The sequence below is a fragment of the Prunus mume genome, linkage group LG3 (genome assembly GCF_029339155.1).
Source record: "Prunus mume cultivar Tortuosa linkage group LG3, ASM2933915v1, whole genome shotgun sequence".
NCBI classification, from domain to species: Eukaryota; Viridiplantae; Streptophyta; class Magnoliopsida; order Rosales; family Rosaceae; genus Prunus; species Prunus mume.
In genome coordinates this window covers 22,402,822-22,418,125 of record NC_142700.1, presented here as the reverse complement: position 1 = coordinate 22,418,125, position 15,304 = coordinate 22,402,822, and the positions used below count along the sequence as shown (strand labels likewise).

Below are 15,304 nucleotides of genomic sequence, written 5' to 3'. Positions count from 1 at the left end.
AATCAGTTCTGTCCAATCCCACAAAATCAGAGATTTTTGGGAGCTCAAGGCTTCTTCCGGCAGCGGCTTCAGAGAAGAGCTTCCATTTTCACCCATCTTCTTTCTCTCATTTCCTCCTCCTTTCATGGCCAAATCTGATAAAGGAAAGAAAATGGGTGCGCCTGCTGGTTTAAGGGATAACATCTTCCCTTGCGTGCTAATACCCCTTGGTTTCTTGAATGCTTGCACTTGGAACTTGTTCTCTCAGCAGCCCCTCACATGTGAATCTTTGGCTTTCTTCGTGGACTTCTGCTTCAGCCAAGTGCTGAAGGCCTTGGACTCCTTTTATTCAAATGGTATGGGCCTTTTAATATAGAAGGCCAAGTCATCTAATAAGTGGGTTAAATTCACCAAGTATTTGGGCTTTATGGGCTATCTAAAGTAATGGGTTATTTTGGTTGGGCTACTCTAGTTGAAGCAATTGGGCTATTTCTTCTCTTGTGCTTACTCACGTTTGAGCCTAAGAAAATGGGCTTGAGTCCCGAGGCCCCCAAGTGACCCGAGACTTCCATTTCTCGGCCCATCAATGGGCCCCATGACAATTCGTTATCATCCATACCACAACCCACTCAAGCAAGCCCCGGGCATTTGAGTGGCTTAGGCCCACTTAAGCTTGTAGTGCGATTGGGTGTGAAATAATAATTTCCCGCTTGGCATGGCATGTTGCTTGGCATGCTTTTAAATATGGTGCTTGATAGGATAATTGGCATGGATTTGCAGAGCTAAATGCATTTTATAATTTTAATCTCCATTCCTAGCTTGACGGATTTTTTATTTAGCATGGTGTGCGGAGTATGACTCGTTTATGTCATACTTTCATGTGCTCCAAATCGAATCTTTTTCCAATAATATATCGTCTTGGGCTAGAAATTTAATCGGGCCCAACCATGGATTTTTTGGGCCTCAACATTAGCCCCCTTAATTATTAGGGCCATGGATAAATGCTGGAATGAGCCGAATAATTAAACCCGACCCAAAAATCAAATTTGTACGCTCCAGCAACGATTTGTGGTTTCCCAATCTGGATTGTTTTTGGTGTTTTGTAGAGATTGCTTTGGATTGCCAAGAATTGCTTCCCCATCTTGTCTAAATTTATGATTATGCCACTGAGTTTGCATGTATTTACATTTCTGCCCCCAATCTTGCTTGAATCTACTATTCCGCCACCACCTTTGCTTATATTTGGAATTCTGCCATGACTTTTGCTTGGATTTACGGTTCTGCCACAATTCTGTTTTCCTCATTTGGTTTCTTCTTTCTTTTCTTTCCTCTTCCGTGTCTTCTTTCTTCTTCTTCTTCAAGAATCCAAACCCGTGGGTACTATTCATCAATTTAGAAGCTCCATTTCGGAAGTTCTAATCAAAAAACTTTCTTCATGAAAGTTGTTCATCTACTCGAGGACTAAAGCCTGTAAACTTTTGAGAATTTTCTGAATTTTTCTGATGCCTTAAAATGGGTCCGCAGCTTCTGTATTCATCAATGGCTGGTGAGTTTCTGCAGATTCGGTTTCTGCACTTGTTTTTAATATCTACTACTCTGGTGACTGTGCTTGCCTCATTAAATTTGCTTGAGATCGGGTTGTTTACAACACATCCAAAATTGAGAATCATCCAACCATTGTAGTGTTCTCTGCCCTCATTTTTCTAAAGTATGCGTATGGATTGATGTTGACGCCTTTAATGCATGTTTGTTTTCTTGAAGCTTGAGTTCCTTTGTATTTCTCAAAATTTGTGAATTAAGCACTGAATTCTGTGGTTGAGCTTGTGATTTAGTGTTTCAGCTGGTGATAAACAAGACTCTCTTGAATAATGCATGCCAAGTGTTTGTGATAAGTAACTCATAGTAGCTTGCTGGCTGTTTTGTGAACTTTTGAAAACTTTCTTTCCGAATCTAAGTTGGAGCTTTTGATACATGAAAATAGACTTCTCAATGGTTGTGTTGGAACTGGTCTTGTATCATTTAAAGCAAAAATGAATTTTTGGAGTAATTTCAAAGTATGGGGCTAAGCTGCTGGGGTTGTGCAATTCCTGCTGCATAACATGTTTTGGGAATTTGTTTGGCAGCCTTTCCTAACTCCAAATGTAATGAAATTTTGGAAAAATGAAGCTTGATATGTCTAGTTCTAATCTGGAAAGTATGGGATTTGTTGGTTGTAAGCTTGATTTATAGTGATTTTCTAAAGGTGGGATGTTCTAGCTAGGATGGTTGGAAAGCTTGTGTATAAGTTTTGCTTGGCATGCTGCTTTTTGTTGAGAATTTGGCATGTCCTTTTTGTTGGCATTGAGTGTTGATCTGAGTATTGCTAGAGCATGTTCTTCAGCAATATTGTTGTGACAGCATGATGTTGAAAGGTATTGTCATAAGAGCATGAGTTCTTCAATTTGCTTGAAATGCCCGAATTGCTTGGAATGCTTGAATGGAATGAAATTTCTTGGCATGTGGATTGGTTTCAAGCCTTGTGAATTTTGTCAAATGCTTGATACATGAGTTTGCTTGCATTATGAGAAAATTATGTTTCTGGCGCCTCCATTTGTGTATGAGTACCTTTCCGGCTTCTGATTTTGGCTAAAGTATTCTTTTGTTTAGAAACTCCAAAGCATGAGAAAGCATGAGAAAAATAATTTTCTAGGATTTTGATAGCATGAAAGTGAGTTTTGGTCTCTTGCCACTTGTCTTTTAAAAAAAAATATGTTTCAATAGCGATTAGGCTTCCGGTGCCCCCTTTTCGTTTACAAGTTCCCTTCCAAAGATTTGATCGACCAACGTACTCCTTATTTCTTTTTCAGACTTGATTGAGAGATTGCACAGCATGAGAAATGCCATCTTCTTACTAATTTGCAAGGAATTTGGTAGCATGAAGGTGAGTTTTGGTTGCTTGCACCTTGACTTGCGATATGAAGGCTTTTGGAAGATTTGAAACTGGCAGAATGTTTGAAATTAGGCATGTACTGGAAGGATGTTTGAAATAGGGTAGGTGCTAAAAATTCTTTGCTTATGGAGTAGGTGCTAGAAGAATGTAATTTGGCTTGTTTCAAAGAGGGGAAATAGAAAGCTGTTTCTCACCATAATGCAAGATTATCTAGGCTTGTTGTAATCAAAGAGATGATTTATACTATGTGGCAAAAAAGGTAGATGGGTTTGCTTGTTTGGATGGCATGGTGTCCTTCCTTGAATTTGCTTGGCATGAAGCCCTCAAGTCAGCTTGTTGAGGTCAGCAATTGGTTGCAGAGTTGGGTTATATTCTCTTTGGCTTACTCAGGGTTGAGAAACAAAGTAGAGGCCTGCTTGTAAAATTATTATTATTATTATTATTTTTATTTATTTTTATTTTTATTTTTTTTGCAACTTACTTCAAAGAAGATCTTTGGAAGAAGTAGACTGAAGATGAGAAGGAAGAGGCTAAGCGAGTTGCTGAAAGAGATTCATACAGACTTGTTTTCCTCCAGATAAGTAACAAGCAGTTTGTTTTCCTCCAAGAGGAAAACTGAAATTTACAACAGCTTCAGGATTCTTGTCTCTCTCTTTTGCTTGGCATGAAGCCCCCAAGTCATTTGGAGTTTGCATGTGCTGTTTGCTATGATGGATTCTCTTAAGCCCCCATAAGCCTTTCGCAAGATGTTTTGTCGAAAAGCTTTAAATTTTGCTGTAGTGCAATTGCATGAATAAAGCTTGTGATTTTTCAGGAGTTGTCGTATAGCCATGAGAAGAAGTTCTTGCAAGTATTAGTTGCCGAAGTATCCATCTTCAGAAAGACCAATTCTTAAGTATGCCTGAAAATAATGATGGTGCCAAAGTCTGCGCAGAAAAACATGGGGATAATTGCAATGATGGGTCAGCTGGTTGCATAAATAATGAGATCAACAATGGTGCTGAAGGAGATGGTAATGTGAAATAGAAGATACGATATTCTTTTAGCACCAACTACCCTTCTCCCGGCACCACTACCCTTCTTCCAGCACCAACCTCCCTTCTTTCTTGGTGCATTTGAGGTCGTCCTTTGAGGTGATTGACAAGGTATGCCCTTTCCTCTTTGCAATTTCTTGAATCTATCGAGGGGCTTGTTGGGTTCTTCATGCCCATGGGCTTTGCTCGTTCACTGGAATCTCAGGTCCTTCTTTTTAACTCTATAGGAATAGATATAGACTGATATCTTAGCCTAGGCTTGTTTTTCGCGTGCTTGAATAAATTTGGACTTTTCTCCCATGTTGTGGAAATAGAAATTGACAGAGTGCATGCTCTGCAATGAATCCTTTTGCATTTTGAGGGAGAATTTGCTTGTCATGGGAATTGCTTGAAAATTTCGCTTGCCATGGATAAATTGTATGCTGCTTGGGTATTTGCTTAAGTGTTTCCTTTGGCCTGAGCTTGACTTGCCCTGCTTGGCCTATATTTTGCGTGTGCTGCGTTCTTGACCCGCTTTTTTGTTGTTGAACTATATGCATCACGAGCGCATGCTTGTAATCGTATGATTAATGCATAGGATTAGAGGCTATTGAAAGCTTTGAGAAAAGCACCATTGGTTTCTTTTTTTTTTTTTTTTTTTATGAGCTTAGAATTTGGTCATGGATAACTGTTTATTTTTTTGGATTTATAGGGATAGACATAAACATGTGTATGATGGGTCTGCAAGGATGCTGTGTAACTCGTAGGTATTTCGTTTTTGTGAAAAAGGTTACTATGAGGTAAATAGTGCTCAGTTTGTAGCACTTGCTTTGTGAAAAAGGGTCTGTTGGAATGATTGATTGAGCATGGAATGAGAAATTTGCTTATCATGAGCTCGAGTAATAGATTGCATGATGCTTCAAAAATATTTTTTTTGTTTATGCATTTCGCTTGGCATGAGATAGCTTGCTTTGCTTGGCTTGTAAAGTTCATATGGCTTGCATGCTAGTGTGGAGATTGCTTGGCTTTAACACAGAGAACTAGCTTTATGCTTTGCCGTTTTTTCAGCGTATTCTTTGTTGGCAATTCTTGCAGGGATTCATCGCTTGTCAAGACCTGCCATGGCATCTACTAACTCGTCGTCAACTATTAGTGGCCACCTTTATTCAACGGATGATAAATTGAAGAGGGGAAGGCCCCTCCATTGCTCAAGAATGCTTGTGAAGATGTTACAGTAGGCGAAGAGCTAGTGTCATCTTGCTGTGTTTGTATCATTATGGCTCGGGAAATTCCTCCTCTGTGACTTTTTCCAAGATTGTTTGCATGCGCAGGTGTTCCCCTTGGCTTTAGCAATAGCGCATGGCGGCATGATTCCCATAGTCCCCATGTTCTTGGGACATCCGATGCAGGACAATGCCCTGCTCCTTCTAGCGTGCCTCATACTCCTCCTCTTTTTGGAACATCCGACATGGCTGCGACACGCCTCGCACCTTCCAGGTCGCCTCCTACTCATCCTCTTCTCGGAACATGCGACATAGTTGCCGGTCTGCCTTGCATCTTCCAACGGTGCTGCCTTCTACTTCTCCTCTTCTCGGAACATCCAACATAGTTGCCGGCATTACCCCGCACCTTCCAGCAGTGCTGCCTCCTACTCATCCTCTTCTCGGAACATGCGACATAGCGCTGCCTTGCATCTTCCACCGGTCTGCCTTCTACTTCTCTTCTTCTCGGAACATCCAACATAGCTGCTAGCACTGCCTGCACCTTCTAGCGAGGTCTGCCTCCTTTATTTAGCGGGTTGTTTTCTTTGGCTTGGGGTCAGTTGGCTCGGTGCACACTTCCATCTTTCTTGATACCATAGGATTTCAACATGTGTAACTTTGTTTTTGCGATGGCTGTGTACTTTTCAGTTAATCTAACGACTATGTCGTTATGACTTTGTTATGTACTACTGAACCACTGGAACTTGCATTAATTTCTGAATGCTTAAGGCATGTTGTAATCCATACATCTTATATATATATATATATATTGTTTGGTTGGGAGAACTTGCTCTTGTGAACTTCTTGAAATCTTTCTGACAAGTTGGCAAGCCTTAAAAATAAGGTATATGCTGCCCAAAATTTTAACAGGACCTTTAAGCTAAATCTTCGATGCATTGCTCTTTAAAACTTTTGCAAGGCTCGTCTACTCATTTGGCCTAAAATGCACCATCTTTCCGTGCCTTAAAAGGGTCAGGCCACTGTATGCATGATTTCCACGAAGGCTCCTGTAAGAATTACCGATGTTGTGAAGTTTTTAGCATTCCGATTGGGAGTCAACGGTTTCGTTATTCCAGCGCCTCAAAATACACTTTTACTGCTCATTTCTTTGTAATAGCTTGACTTTGCATACCCCACATCATTTTGCTTAGGCTTGATGCTTGTTTCAGTTCGGGACCCCATCTAAGTGGCTTTGCTTGGTATAGTTACTGCTGAGAGGCTTAGCCTTTTAATGAAAAGTTTGTTTGTCTTTTTTTTTTTTTTTAAATCAAAGAACATGTTTTGTAAAACAGAATAAGGTAAAAGCAAGGAAGAATTCTAGAGGCTTTTTCCTCTTCCAAAATACTCCATTCTCATTGCAAATATCGTCTTACACCTCGGCATGCTATAATGGTGGTGCATTTTACAAAAGTTGTGAAAGCATAGGGTGAAAATACATAAGGAGTTCATTTTTGAAATAAATTTGAAAAGCCAAAAACAAAATAATAGGTGCAAAAGCAATTCAGCAATAATAAGACCTTGAGCCACTTTGCATTTATGAATACTCCAATCAAATCAAGCCCCCAAATATGAAAGGGCCCAAGGTTGTGCATGACTTGCAATAGCATGAAAGCTTGTGGCTTAGGTTGGTATGTATTTGGCATGTGTTGTACTAGGATGCCATGCTCTGTAGGGATATTTAACAGAGCCACAGTTGCTGCTTTGCTTGCCTGCAGCTCACAACCCAACTAATCAAAGAGTGATTTTCAGCTCCTAACCCATTGTACTTTCTTCAACCTTTGTGAAGTTATGAGAGGTTACAAGCAGCTGCTTCTTGATAATCTTGATGACCAAATGAAGCCTCCGAGTGGCTTTCTTCCAGCATGTCCAATGTGAATACTTCACTGCTGGAACCATTCTCTCATCCATTAGCATGTAGCCATGGGGTGTTATAGCTTGCAGATTTTGAATATTTGCTCCAGTTGGCCTTCTTCATATTCCACAAGGTTTCCATATAGCCTCCAGTGGCTTTGGGTCAGTCTTCCATGGGTGGCACAATACGTCGTCGTCGAGCAAGTCATCAAAGCACGTAATGACAGTAGCCATCTACTTTCCCCTTCGTTTTGGCAAGGGGTCCTTGTCAATAGCTTGCCTCTTAGTGTTCTGTCATGTATCTCGGCGTGTAAGATATTCCTTAGAGTATAGCAAGTAGTGGTGGATGTTGCAGGTGAAGAATGGATGAATATAGGAAAATACGCTTCCAGCACCCCTTTTCTTGTAAGCTTGACATCGCTTCAAAAATTCTGATTGCTTGGTAAAATAAACTTCATCTTGATAGCATTTAGGTTCTTCCAGCAGTATCATAGCATTACCTTCGCAATATTTTCCTTTCATTTGCCATGAATTGAGATGTTTTCCTTCTTGAGTAAAGCATAGTTCTTGGATTTCTTGACTAAGACTTGGGGCTTGATGATGCTTGATTATGGAATTGTGGCAATTGAGACATCCCGATAGCCTTTTGGTTTTGACTCCTAAACTTGGTCATTGGAATGGTCAAGGCTTAGAAAGTGCTTGAGGCGTTGGAGCATATCAGTTATGGCAACTTAGGTATTGTTTATTGCAGCTGTTGTGAACATGTTTTAGGAACCAAAAGCTTGGACTTGGCTATTGAAGCTTGAGCTTTGTATGTGGTCACTGCAGCAAATGTGTTGGGTTACAACAACAAGTGATGGCGAACTTGGAGGTCATAGTAACATAATTGGGATTTCAAGGAGAGTTTTGGTATGGGAATAGTGGTTTTGGTAATAATGGATTTTTAAGCTTATTTGGGGTTTTGGAATCGCTGATGTGGTGATTGCAATGAATTCCTTCCTCAACCCCAAAGTGCACCATAATCATCAAAAAGGATTTGATGGGCATAGGCTACAAAAACTCTTGCAACATGGCCTTCTTAGTATTTGTTTGGGTTATTGCATGGCATGATGAACTTGGGATATCCCTTTGTTGCAATGGTGACAGTTTGGCATGATTCGGTGATAGCATGTGCTTCTGGCAGCGGCTCTTCCAGTAGTGGTGTTTGGATTTTGACTGGCCCTGTTCTTCTTCCACTCTTCCAGCGGCTCTTTTAGTGGTGCTTGAACTTCTATGACTGGAAGTATAGAGAGAGATTTGTCTAAGGAATGGATGATAATGGCAGTGCATTGAGATGTTGGGTAGGAAACATGAGAGCATTTGTTTTCTTGTTTGTTGTTTGGAGGCTTGGGTCCCTTGCACATGACCGATATAATGCTGCATGACCAAAGCATAAAAATAATATAAGCATTGTAGCTTGCAAATGACTAACATAATTGACATAAGCATGCTGGGCAGGTATGATTTTAGTACTGAGCATGCATAGTTGGCATCTACATTGCAATGTGTAACTTGGATTGATTAACACAAAGGTGGATCGATACGAAATGATTAGAAGAAAGATAAGTGAATAGTGCGTGGAATAAGGCCCTGAGAAATTTTGCTGGAGATGCAAAATTGAAAGAGGGTTTAATACATAACAAGAAAATGATGCAAGCTAGTGCACCATATGAATAACAACTAATCAATCAATCTTTTTTTTTTGAACTTGAATGCACATGCTTTTGTCTATGCTTGAGATTGTTCAATGAAACATAAATTTTATGGATATCTTAAAACAACAAACAAATATATATGCTATATTGAGATCAACAAGGCATGATAATAAAAATCTTATCTTAGTGAAGCCATTCGCAGAGATGAGGTTGAGAGCATTGAGCAAGTGTTCCTTCTCCCTCTCTCACCGTGTTTTCACAACTCTAGAGAGGTGAGGGCTGCTATGAAGGTGATTTACAGCGATGGCCAGACTTGCTGATGATGTATCATGGCAGAGAGGTGAACGGCAGAGCTAGCCTCAACAATTGACGACGGTGGTCAGCGGCTTGCACGTTGGCTGAAGGCCCCAGTCCTCTTACAAGATCTTGTTTTTCTTGAGGATAGAGATCTAAGACACAAGCAAAGGGAGCATGTGAGTAATCTATATTATGTTTGTTCTACAAAGTAGATAGCCAACAAAAGGAAAAAGAAAAAGAAAGGGGAAATGTTCTTATCTCTTTATTTCCTCCGGTTTATTGCTTCTGGTCTTCTTCTTTGGAGGCATTGGTGCAGATAGTGGCTTAATCCCCAGTGAAGTCGCCAATTTATGTAGGGGCTTTTTTTCTTCCAGCAGCAAGTGGGCTGGGTTGTTGTAAAGAGCAATCTGATGCAAGTGTCCCCTTGTGTCTGGGTTCGAAGATCAAGCCCCAAGGATGTCTCGAAAGGGTGATGATGCCTTAGGAAACTCCTTGGTTACCTTCACCGATGAAAATGACAACAAATTACAGATAAATATTCTAGCTTGGCATGAGTGACTTATGGCATGGGAGCAAAAATTATCATGGGTTTAGCACTTTAGGAAAGAGAGCTGTGGGTTCCTATGAGGTACAGAGGTTCTAATGGAGAGGGAGAGAGGTTCTAAGGAGGTTTGATGAAGAGGGAGAAGGATGGTGAAGAGTTTTGGGTGACTTTAGTTTCCTGCAGCTTGACAGTGACTCACAAAGCTGTCAATCTGCCAAAACAGGGGAAATAAAGGAAAATGAGGAAGGATATTACGAAAATTCCTGGGTTTGCATGTGAGAGAGAAAGCTTGCTCTCTGAAGGTTGTGGGTTGTGTTGTGTTGGGTAGAAAGGGTCCTATTTATAGCTGCTGGGAATGGGTCTTCTCCAAGAAACCCTAATGGTTTATTTCTAATCTAGCTAAGCTTTCCTCTTCCTTTCTTCTCCTTTTTCTTGACTTTACCTCATGGAGGCAAAAATCAGTTCTGTCCAATCCCACAAAATCAGAGATTTTTGGGAGCTCAAGGCTTCTTCCGGCGGCAGCTTCAGAGAAGAGCTTCCATTTTCACCCATCTTCTTTCTCTCATTTCCTCCTCTTTTCATGGCCAAATCTGATAAAGGAAAGAAAATGGGTGCGCCTGCTGGTTTAAGGGATAACATCTTCCCCTGCGTGCTAATACCCCTTGGTTTCTTGAATGCTTGCACTTGGAACTTGTTCTCCCAGCAGCCCCTCACATGTGAATCTTTGGCTTTCTTCGTGGACTTCTGCTTCAGCCAAGTGCTGAAGGCCTTGGACTCCTTTTATTCAAATGGTATGGGCCTTTTAATATAGAAGGCCAAGTCATCTAATAAGTGGGTTAAATTCACCAAGTATTTGGGCTTTATGGGCTATCTAAAGTAATGGGTTATTTTGGTTGGGCTACTCTAGTTGAAGCAATTGGGCTATTTCTTCTCTTGTGCTTACCCACCTTTGAGCCTAAGAAAATGGGCTTGAGTCCCGAGGCCCCCAAGCGACCCGAGACTTCCATTTCTCGGCCCATCAATGGGCCCCATGACAATTCGTTACCATCCATACCACAACCCACTCAAGCAAGCCCCGGGCATTTGAGTGGCTTAGGCCCACTTAAGCTTGTAGTGCGATTGGGTGTGAAATAATAATTTCCCGCTTGGCATGGCATGTTGCTTGGCATGCTTTTAAATATGGCGCTTGATAGGATAATTGGCATGGATTTGCAGAGCTAAATGCATTTTATAATTTTAATCTCAATTCCTAGCTCGACGGATTTTTTATTTAGCATGGCGTGCGGAGTATGACTCGTGTATGTCATACTTTCATGTGCTTCAAATCGGATCTTTTTCCAATAATATATCGTCTTGGGCTAGAAATTTGTTCGGGCCCAACCATGGATTTTTTGGGCCTCAACAAGAAGAACATTCAGGCGAGTTGCTCCCTGACAATTGAGGAGCATTACAAGGACACTACCACTGCCATAATTCTTCATTTAAACAAGTTATGAAGAAGAGAAGCCATCACTGACGCCTCTCAATTGTCTGTAATCTTGTCAAAACCTAAATGGTCAAAGGGTATCAATCCATCATAAACTAAGAATGATTGAGATCATTGAAAAGTTGGAGAGCTTATGCACTTCAATACTTGAGAAACTTGTGCAAGACTGAACATAATGTATGTCTTAAAGTATATAACATGCAATATAGTAATGCAGGATCTTGTTGGACCTAATTATATATTATCAGAAAAAGTTGATTATATTAGATGATCGATTCTAAATAACACACAGAAATCAAAAGAATTAATAAAGTTTTTTTAAAAAAAAAACTAGGAAATTAAGAGACATGCGTGATACATACGGGATAAGTTGCTCAGTTGGAGGCCATGAATTGTGAACTTATCTACCATATGGTGGAAAGCCATTGTAGTACATATTTTAGGTACTCATAAGCTAGTCCATGAGTATTAGTAGCCTACAGAGAAGCTACTACAAAGGGAGCAAGAACAATTTTTCATACTGCCAATATTAATGCCATACTGACGATCATTTTGATATTTTGTTGAAAGGTTGGGCAATGAGCGAGGCCGGACTAGCTTGGTCTTGAAATTTTGGGTTGAGCGGGGCTTGAGTTTCAATACCTAGGCGCAAGCCCACCCACGTGAGTCAGGCCCCTTCTGGGTTTGACCGGTCTAGTCTGGACCCGCCATTAAAAATTAAAATATTTTCAACTATATTTAGCTTTAGTTTATTAGTATTCAACTATGGCAGAGCTAGAAATTTATGTATTGAGGGCGACATTGTTGGAGAATTAAACCAAATATGCATCATTATTGCATTCAAGAAGTTTCAATATGTTATTATGTTGAGTCTTTTCTTATTTTTTGATCTAATAAGTTCATATATTAATGAATTGAATAAATTGTCAATTTCATGTATTAGTGAGCTGATGAAGAGTCTAAGATATGAGAGTGGGTTAAACGATTATGATAAGAGAAGTCTTCAAATAGGTCTTCTGTCATTGTTATTTCGAGTGCTGAATTATAATGAAAGAGCCTATTCTCCTAAGATATTAGTGTCCATTTGTATTGTTCTATTTCTCTTCCGCCTACGCACATGAGCTGGGCTTGGGTTTTAAAACCATGACCCAAGGGCTACCGAAAAAAAGGTTGGGCTAGGTATGGCTACGGCCAAATTGGGCTTGGGCCCGTTGGGTTTAGGCCAACCTTTTTCAACCCGTGAGCTGCAGACCAAATCACGATCCCTTCCTTACTTCCTTAGACTATCTCTAATGCATTTGGACTCAGAACCCAAAATTTTCCATCCCAAGTTCATGTATACAAGTTTCTTAAATAGTTTTTTCCACAGCCTTGGAAACTCAAAATTTGAGTCCCCAGTTTTATTAAGTGTTTAATGATGGTTTTGAACTTAAATAGTTTTTCCCACAACCTTGGAAACTCAAAATATGAGTCCCCAATTTTATTAAGTGTTTTAACGATGGTTTTGAACTTCAACTATTTTAGGTTAACTTTTTTTTAGAGTGAACTTTTGTTTATACCTTCGTCTTAAAAAAGTTCAAATTCCGGAGAACATAGTTTTATTTCTTTTAAAACTAAAATAAATAACAATATTGAAAATAAAAACAAATACAACAACATTAAAAATAGAATGAGTACCACATGAATTAACTTAAAAACAATATTAACTACACAATTTTTATGATAGGCATAAATATAAAAATAAAATAAAAAAGTCACTTTGGTCATTGCTGAAATCAACTGATTATTGATGATATACATGCTAACCAACCCATACATGGCAGTTTGGTTGTTGATCGTGTATGCATGAATTGTGAGGGATAACAAACACATGTCAATCTCAAAAACGACTACTTCAACCCAGTCCGATTTGCAATGCATGAGACTTTTACAGGCCGTGCCAAATGAGGCAAGAACTTTTTTATCGCATCTTGAATGATATTGTCAAGAACGAACCCTACTTTGCTAAGATATCGAACATTAGGCCCAGCTCATAGAATGTACAAGTTGGGCGATAGCAGAGGGTCCCCCAAAAAATAGGACCTCTTATAGACTGTTTTAACCCAAGAGTTATAGCGGAAAGGCTATAATGAGGGCTTAAAGTGAGGAGGTTATTTGAGGAGGCCAAATCTCACCATTAACAAATGTAAAGAAATCATGGAACTTAAATATTTGAAATGTTTTAACGGTCGGATCGGTCTCTCACTTTAACTCCTCATTGTAGGCTCCCAGAGTTATAGTAGCAAAAAAAGTCTTTTACGTGTGTAACTGATGCTTTTTGGGCTTTATTCTAACTTTTTCTAAGGTCTTGTTCGTTATTTTTCATTTGGGTTGGTCTAGTGGTCCCTTCTTTACTTAAACTAACCAACTTGGCCCCCAAGCATGGAACTTTTTATTTTAATTTTTGTTGAAAATGAGGTCGTAAATGTGAACATAAAAAGCCTCAAAATTTATTTCAGCACAGGTCCCCCAAAATCAATAAAACAGCCCAGCAAGACACAGTAGGACGAATTTGTCTCTCCCCCAAGAATAAGGTAATGAGCGACTTTTAGATGCTCTCAAATGGCTGCTCTATTGACTCCACTCACTCACGAATACTATAGATTGGATGAGAGCACAGCTCTTCAATGTTTAAGGAAATTTTGTACTACCATTGTAACCGTTTACGAATCATGGAACCTCTGAGCCCCAAATCCAGTCAAACTTTTTTTTTTGGGTCAAGAATCCAGTCAAACTTTAAGGGATACTCCACAAAGCCAGTGGATAAGGTTTATGTTGGGGAGTCTTTGACAAACTGCATGTGCTCTTTCACCAATTTTGTAATAGTGGGCCCCGGCCCCTGGGGGCCATCCCTAAAAGCAAAGAAAAGCAACTAGCTCGGCCAGTGCACGGATGCCTTGTTCCATTTGTTGATTAACAAGCTTAACTAGTGTTGTAAACGAAGTAAAAAAATAAAAAATAAAAAATAAACCCTAGCCGACTAAGGGAGAGAGAAAGCTTCAAATCCAAGGGAAAACCCCTGGATCTTCAGTGTTCTTCAACTTTTTGTGGATCTATGTCGATATGGTCTTCCTTTTGCATATCTATTGTCTCAGCAACGAATCTGGGCTGGCTTGAATGTGCCTCATTGAGGTGTTGCTACTTGTTCATGGTAGATCTACTATTCATTGGCATGTTATGACCATGGAATAACTAGGTGGCGCTCTCTCTATGACATATGCCAGAGGAAGATTAGCGGCATTTGTCCTTCCTTTTTTTTGGGGTTGTTATAGATTTTTAGTTTTGGGTTTTTTGGTCAATAAAGTCCAGAAACACTATAAGTTTCATTTTATTTTCTCTCATAATTCAAAAAACTTAGTTGAGTTTGCTAGTTGTTCTTAGTCTCTTTAGGAGAGTCATTTCGGTTAGCGCCCAATTTTGTCCTTGATGTCATTGGACTAAATTTGGAGAAACTATGGTAATAGAAAGGGGTTATAGAAAAGTTATTTTCGAGAGTGATTCTGTCCAAATCGTTTCAACTTTTCGGATGGCTCATAACCCATGTCTGCCATATTGCTATTGGGATTGCTCCCTATTTTCTTCCTATTAATCTAATAAAATTATATCATTTTTTTATAAAATAAAATATAAAAAAACTACATTGTAAGTACTACTTCTCTAATAAAGGTGGAGCCCACCAATACAATAGATCTATCTTTATTAGAAGAACCCTATATATGGGAAAAAAACTTTCTTGTAACAGTGATATCACTGTTTTGCTATCTCCGATCAACATCACAGTGACACGTGGAAAACCAAAGAAGAAGATTGCACCAGACTTCCCCACCAGACTAAAATTACCAGTTCCCGTTCGCCGCTGCCCTCTGTGTTTTTCTAATCCTCCCTCCATCTCTCTCTACTGTACTAGCAACTACATACTTTATCTTACATTTGTTGTTTATTTGCACATTGAAATTCTGCCTATTTATTCATCTCCCTAAACATAAAAAAAAACAAAAAAAAACTAGAATATTGTACACCAACCACTGCACTCAGCCTTGCCTCCCTTGGCCATCGCCCCAACTCTCTCAATTTCTCTCCCTCATCTGCATATTCCAATTTATCTAAAATCAGCTTTTGGGTGGGTCGTATTCAATTGAATGAGATCTGAATATTCAATTAAAAAGTCTAAAGTTTTCTCATATGTTATCGAGAGAGGACAAAGCGATGG

The 15,304-nt window shown here is 39.6% G+C and overlaps 1 long non-coding RNA gene across 3 annotated transcripts; it reads left to right on the top strand.

The window, feature by feature from the left end:
• The first annotated feature begins 1,271 nt into the window (after positions 1–1,271).
• LOC148919114 (uncharacterized) lies at positions 1,272–5,325 on the top strand. Of its 3 annotated transcripts, none has more exons than XR_016125181.1 (4): positions 1,272–1,525; positions 2,826–3,249; positions 3,400–4,053; positions 5,017–5,325. It is a non-coding gene; the product is annotated as an uncharacterized LOC148919114 (long non-coding RNA). The 3 variants fall into 3 exon arrangements; XR_016125182.1 differs by having other exon boundaries at positions 4,634–5,325; XR_016125180.1 differs by lacking the exon at positions 5,017–5,325 and having other exon boundaries at positions 1,274–1,525; positions 3,400–4,205.
• The last annotated feature ends 9,979 nt before the right edge of the window (positions 5,326–15,304 follow it).